Source organism: Coffea eugenioides, chromosome 11 (assembly GCF_003713205.1).
Source record: "Coffea eugenioides isolate CCC68of chromosome 11, Ceug_1.0, whole genome shotgun sequence".
In the NCBI taxonomy this organism is placed as follows: domain Eukaryota; kingdom Viridiplantae; phylum Streptophyta; class Magnoliopsida; order Gentianales; family Rubiaceae; genus Coffea; species Coffea eugenioides.
Genome location: NC_040045.1, coordinates 31,712,803 through 31,718,564, shown reverse-complemented (window position 1 = coordinate 31,718,564; position 5,762 = coordinate 31,712,803). Strand labels below are relative to the sequence as shown.

Sequence of the window (5,762 nt, the reverse complement as noted above, 5' to 3'; positions counted from 1 at the left end):
GATCAATATTGAACTCAAGTTGGCCGAGTCGAAATCGAGCTCGAACTCGAGCTCAAATCAAGTACATATATATTTTTTTATTTTAATAGTAAAATTACATATATATCATTAATATTTTAATATTTATTAAGAAAAAATATTATTTTATTTATTTTTTAAAAAATAAAATAATTGTTTTTATTTTTTGAGCTCGAGCTCCAGTTTCAAAATTGTCAGCTCCTTGAGCTCGAGTTTGAGTTTAAATTCAATAAAACTAAGTTAAGGTTCGGCTCGATTAGACCAAAGTTTGACTCGACTCTGTTCGTATGCAACCCTAACTCCTACTATATGAGCCACATTATGGTCTTGAAGAAAATCCTTAGGGGAGATTTAGGTATGGATTGGAGTAATCAAGTTTAAGAGAAGGAAGGCATCATTATTATTATACAGATCTTCAAGAAATTCATTTTGCCCGAAATCAAATTTATATTTACAACTAATCACACCCTAAATTTCAAACCCAATGCTCACAGCTTCTCAAAATAAAATAATCTAGCCTACCATCAAATCCCCAAATATGTTAACATTTTAAATACAGAGAAGAAACTCTATCTCCATAGCGAATCACAACCAGCAATTGTCAAGCATAAAAAGAAATATAAATGTACTTATTAACGTGTTAAAAAGTTTTTTTGATAGATGATAGATAGGTTAGCAAATTTATCAATTTCAGTCTCTCTTTCTCTTTTGGCCAATGACAGCATTATTTGTTCCATTGTTATTGTGTGGCTCTTCATCTCCTTTTAGTTTGACCATGAAATCGGATTTTGTTTCAACCATCAAATCTAATTCCTCAACTAAACTTGTGATTTGGCAATTCCAAAGAGAAGAAAGGAGGAGTAGAAATATATAATAGAGTTTGAGAGATCACTTGTGATGTAATTGGCTGTAGTTATAGGCAATGGTTGGTAGTAATTTAAAAGCGAGTTATAAGAGGAAGGGGTTGATGGATGAGAACGGAGTGACAGTAAGTGACATAGAATCGTCGTTGATTATAACTTATAAATAATATAGTCAAAGAAGTCAGGTTTCTTTTTTTTTTTTTTTTAATCTCATTTCATTATACTATGAATTATTTATTAAGTGAAGGTCATTATAGTCATTTTATTGTAATAAGGGAGGTCAGTGTAATTTGTAAAATTTGAGGGGAGTCGAGTGAAATTGTCATACACTACAGGGGAGGTTTGTGAAATTATCCCATAGGAAAATTGCATGCCAAATTTTCTTCAAAGACACAAAATGATAGTCATAATTGATTGGGCAACCTAGACGGAGTTACCTATTTTTGTACCTAACCGTTGAAATTTTGTTACATAATTTGATAAGACGTCCGTGGCAAAAAGGAGAATCAACTGTCGGCTGTGGGCTATGGCCTATGGCCGAAAGGGCATGTTTGATGCTCCGGCTTCCTTCATCCAAGGAACAAAAAAATAAACGTCTTTTTTCTGATGCACCGATCCCATCAGAAGCTAGTCTTTTCCTATTTCTTGGGGTCAAATTTTGCGAAATGTGAATGGATATTCTTTCACAATGGAGTTTTCTCCATGATTCCAATACCATAGCTCCAAAAGATAAATCAGAGACCAATCACATAAATCAGACAAAAATACCATAGCTCCAAAACATAAATCAGAGACCAATAGTTTTGTCTTGTGTAACGTATGCGCTCCTTTTTTTTTTTTCTTTTTAGTGTAAGTGAGTTAGCATCCAAACCTTTTACTTATACTCCTTTTCTTTGCACAACCCAACTCATTCCTCCCCGTGTAACTTGCGGGCTCAAATCATCCCTTGTGCTAAATAATTAAATATACATTTCTGGTCCTATTGTTGTAAGGTGTATTATTGGGATTTCAATTCTAAAAGCAGCCTGTAATCTTATATAAGAAGAGTAGCCCATTAATAGGCAAACACAAGATCATATAGATCATGGCGTTCTCTTTTGATCTTTTATTCTTCTCAGTTTCCTCAGTTGTATTCCTTCTAGCCCTTTTGAAATGGTTCTATGCTGCTTCTAAACCCCAAAAAGAGCTACCACCATCTCCACCAAAGCTCCCAATTATTGGAAATATTCACCAGCTTGGCTTGCTTCCACACAGATCCCTCCAATCATTGTCAAGAAAATATGGCCCACTCATGCTACTTCGTTTTGGAAGCAAGCCAGTGCTGGTTGTCTCTTCATCTGATGCAGCTAGCCAGATCATGAAAACCCATGATCTGGTTTTTTCAAACAGGCCTAAATCGAGCGTTAAAGATAGACTATTCTACGGAAGTAAGGACGTAGCATTTACACCGTATGGTGAGTATTGGAGACAAGCCAAAAGCATTTGTGTGCTGCATCTTTTGAGTAACAAAAGGGTTCAGTCATATCAGCATGTTAGAGAAGAAGAGACTTCACTCATGATCGAAAAGATCAATCAGATGTGTTCTTCTTCACCTGTAAACTTAACTGAAATATTTGTAACTCTCACAAATGATATAATTTGTAGGGTTGCCCTGGGGAGGAAGTATAGTGAGGAAGAAAAAGGGAGGAAAATTATGGAAAATTTGAGGGTTTTTGTTGAGTTAATGGGTGTTTTTGATGTAGGAGACTACATTCCTTGGCTTGCATGGGTTAATCGTTTCAATGGTTTGGACTTGAAAGTAGAGAAATTTGTTAAACTGATTGATGAATTTCTTGAGGGTGTAATAGAAGAGCACATAAATAAGAGGAAAGGTGAGGCTGAAAATGACTATTCCGTTGAGGCAAGATGCCTAGACTTTGTGGACATTCTGATCGAGGTTAATAAGGAAAGCACTATCGGCTTTGCTCTTGGCCGTGATGATATGAAAGCTATCATCCTGGTAAATTGGATCTCTCTCCATCTCTTTAATTACATCGTACTATGAGAATTTATAATTGATTTCAACTCTGAAAAGAATTATGTTTATTGGTAATAGATCATCTAGTACTAGTTTTGCAGGTAGTGACTTGCACTAGGCTGGAAGGTTTAGATTTTGTTTGGTACTGTCATACAAATGTTTCTTGTTTAGTTGACTTGGACATGACAACCTATTAGATGGCATCCTCCTCCTTTACTCCGATGTGCAAGATCAAAATCTATTTGGTTTGTAAGGTTTACTGAATTCAATATTATTAAACTCGGATGGTTCAATGAAAGAGCTTTTGGTTCATGCCTTCATGGTTCAACCACTAGTTCAATTAAATGTTTTCTTACTTTAGTTATAATTAGAAAATTTGAATAATACCAAATTATATAAAGGGAAAAAATTTCTAGTGGCTAGCCTATTCAACTGTTGGAGTTTTACCAGGTTTGTCCGGTTTGATCAGTTTATGTTTAAGGTTGACTCATTGTTTTTTTTTTTTTCTTGCTTTAACATAGAATCTTGTGATAGAGTTGGTCCTTGGTTCAATCAATCAGTCTAGCTAGGTCAGTCTAGTAATAGTTTGGAAACATCGATTCCATTCCATACGTTAACACTATGTTTTGTAGGTAGGAATAGACTCGAAAAAAGCCTTTATAACTTATTCATTACATGCTAAGTTTGGTATAAATCATTTAAAGGGAAATTCCTTTCCCTTTGAAATGTTTATTCCAACTTTTTTTTCTCAAATTCTATTCCTCAAAAAATTTAAAGAAAGTTCTTTCCAATTTCATCTTAGAATGCCTAATATAGCAGGATATCAAATTTATCAAAATCTTTTCACTGTATCACCATATCTTAAGACATTTGTGAGCTTAATAAAAAATTTTCTTTTATGTAAAATAAAATTTTCTTTTTTTTCAAGCAAACAAATGTTTTGAGATACTTTATTCTTTGACTTTTGAATAGTTGTGCAGAATTTTTTTTGAATTTCATATAAAAAATGAAAACAAAAGATTACATAGTAGAAATTCCATGTAAACAAAAGATTCTGAAAGCAAAAAATGTGAAAATTCCATGTAAACAAAAGATTAACATACTAGAACAAAAAATAAAAGTCATAAACATATCTAGGATAATTAAGTCAAATACGTATTAATTGTATTCTTTTCGGACAACAAAATATTGATCACACTAAATATTGAAGAATGAATAATGATAAATATTTATCACTGCCATTTTGGGTAGAAAGATCTTTTTATTTTGGACAAAACTGCAAACAAGGGGTAAGGATATTAAATAAACAACAAAAAGGGTTGACTCACTATAAAAATTCTAAAATTACCACACAACTCTGAATATATACACTCTATAATATATTTAAGTTATATCAAAATTACTATGAATGTATGTAATCAAACTCATTTTCGTCCCTTGTATTTGAATACCTTCCCTTGTTATCAGATTAAAAGAAAATTCATCCATTGCATTTGAATACCTTCTCTTGTAAAAAATGTTAAAAAAAAAAAAACCTCAATGGTTGCTTGGGTTAACCGAACTTTATGCACTTAAACTTTATGTAACTTTTAAATTTACATGTACCTAAACATAATGTTTCGTCTTGTATGTGGTAATTAAACGCTTATTGCGATAGTATGAATATTGTTAATCTGTCTTCATTTTTCTTTTTCTTTGGACAGGTGCCCATTTTTTTTTTGAAATTGAAAATTTAGATTAAAAAAAAAAAGCATCTATGCATGTTCTAAAGCAACACTTTCCTTCATTCCGTCATGCAGGACGTGTTTGGCGGTGGAACTGACACAACACATTCAGTTATGGAATGGGCAATGTCAGAACTTCTAAAGAAACCTATAACCTTGCAGAAATTGCAGGCTGAGGTAAGAGAAGTGACCCAGGGAAAACCAGAAATAACTCAACTAGATTTGCAGAAGATGAGATACTTAAAAGCAGTGATTAAAGAAACTCTACGATATCACGTTCCTGTTCCATTACTGGTTCCTCGGGAATCAACTCGAGACATCAAAATAATGGGGTGTGATATACCAGCAGGCACACTAGTGTTGGTGAATGCTAGTGCAATTGCAAGAGACCCCATGTTGTGGGAGAACCCTGAGGAATTTCAACCTGAGAGGTTTCTGAATTCCAATATAGATTTTCGAGGTTTTAACTTTGAGTTAATTCCTTTTGGTTCCGGACGAAGGGTTTGCCCGGGTATCAACTTTGCCATATCCGTAAATGAACTTGCATTGGCAAAATTGGTCAACAAATTTAATTTTGCATTGCCTGATGGAATGAAGCCAGAGGATTTGGACATGACTGAAGCATCTGGTATCACAGTTCACAGAAAACATCCTCTACATGCTATTGCCACTCCATATCTTTGTTAATGGCTTTGTATTCGTATGCTTTCTTTTTTATTTTTGTGGTCTTATTTCTAGTGGAAGTTCACGCTGGTGACTCGTAATAAGGAGTGGGAGACCACATTTTCCATTGTGATGAAAGTTCTCATATTTCCACCGTTTTATGTTTACTTGATGTCATGTACAAGTGTAGTTAGATTGGAAGGAACTATATATATATATATATAAATCCTTATACTATATAAGAATGAGTTTGGGTCAAAGAATGGCTTTGAATTTCAACTGTAAGAGTAGGGATATTTTGGGATTGTGAGGTTGTTTTGAGTGTAGTTATAGTATTGGGTACTACTTTAGATAACATGTCTATTATTGTGTTTACTGAAATGTCCTTATATTCTAAAAGATGCAGTGATGATTTGTTCAAAGGTTTGGGTAGTTTGGAAATGTGAGATTATTTGGTCATCTTTTCTACAATGGGTA

The 5,762-nt window shown here is 33.6% G+C and overlaps 1 pseudogene; it reads left to right on the top strand.

The window, feature by feature from the left end:
• The first annotated feature begins 940 nt into the window (after window positions 1-940).
• Window positions 941-5,450, top strand: LOC113752271 (annotated as a pseudogene).
• Window positions 5,451-5,762: the final 312 nt, after the last annotated feature.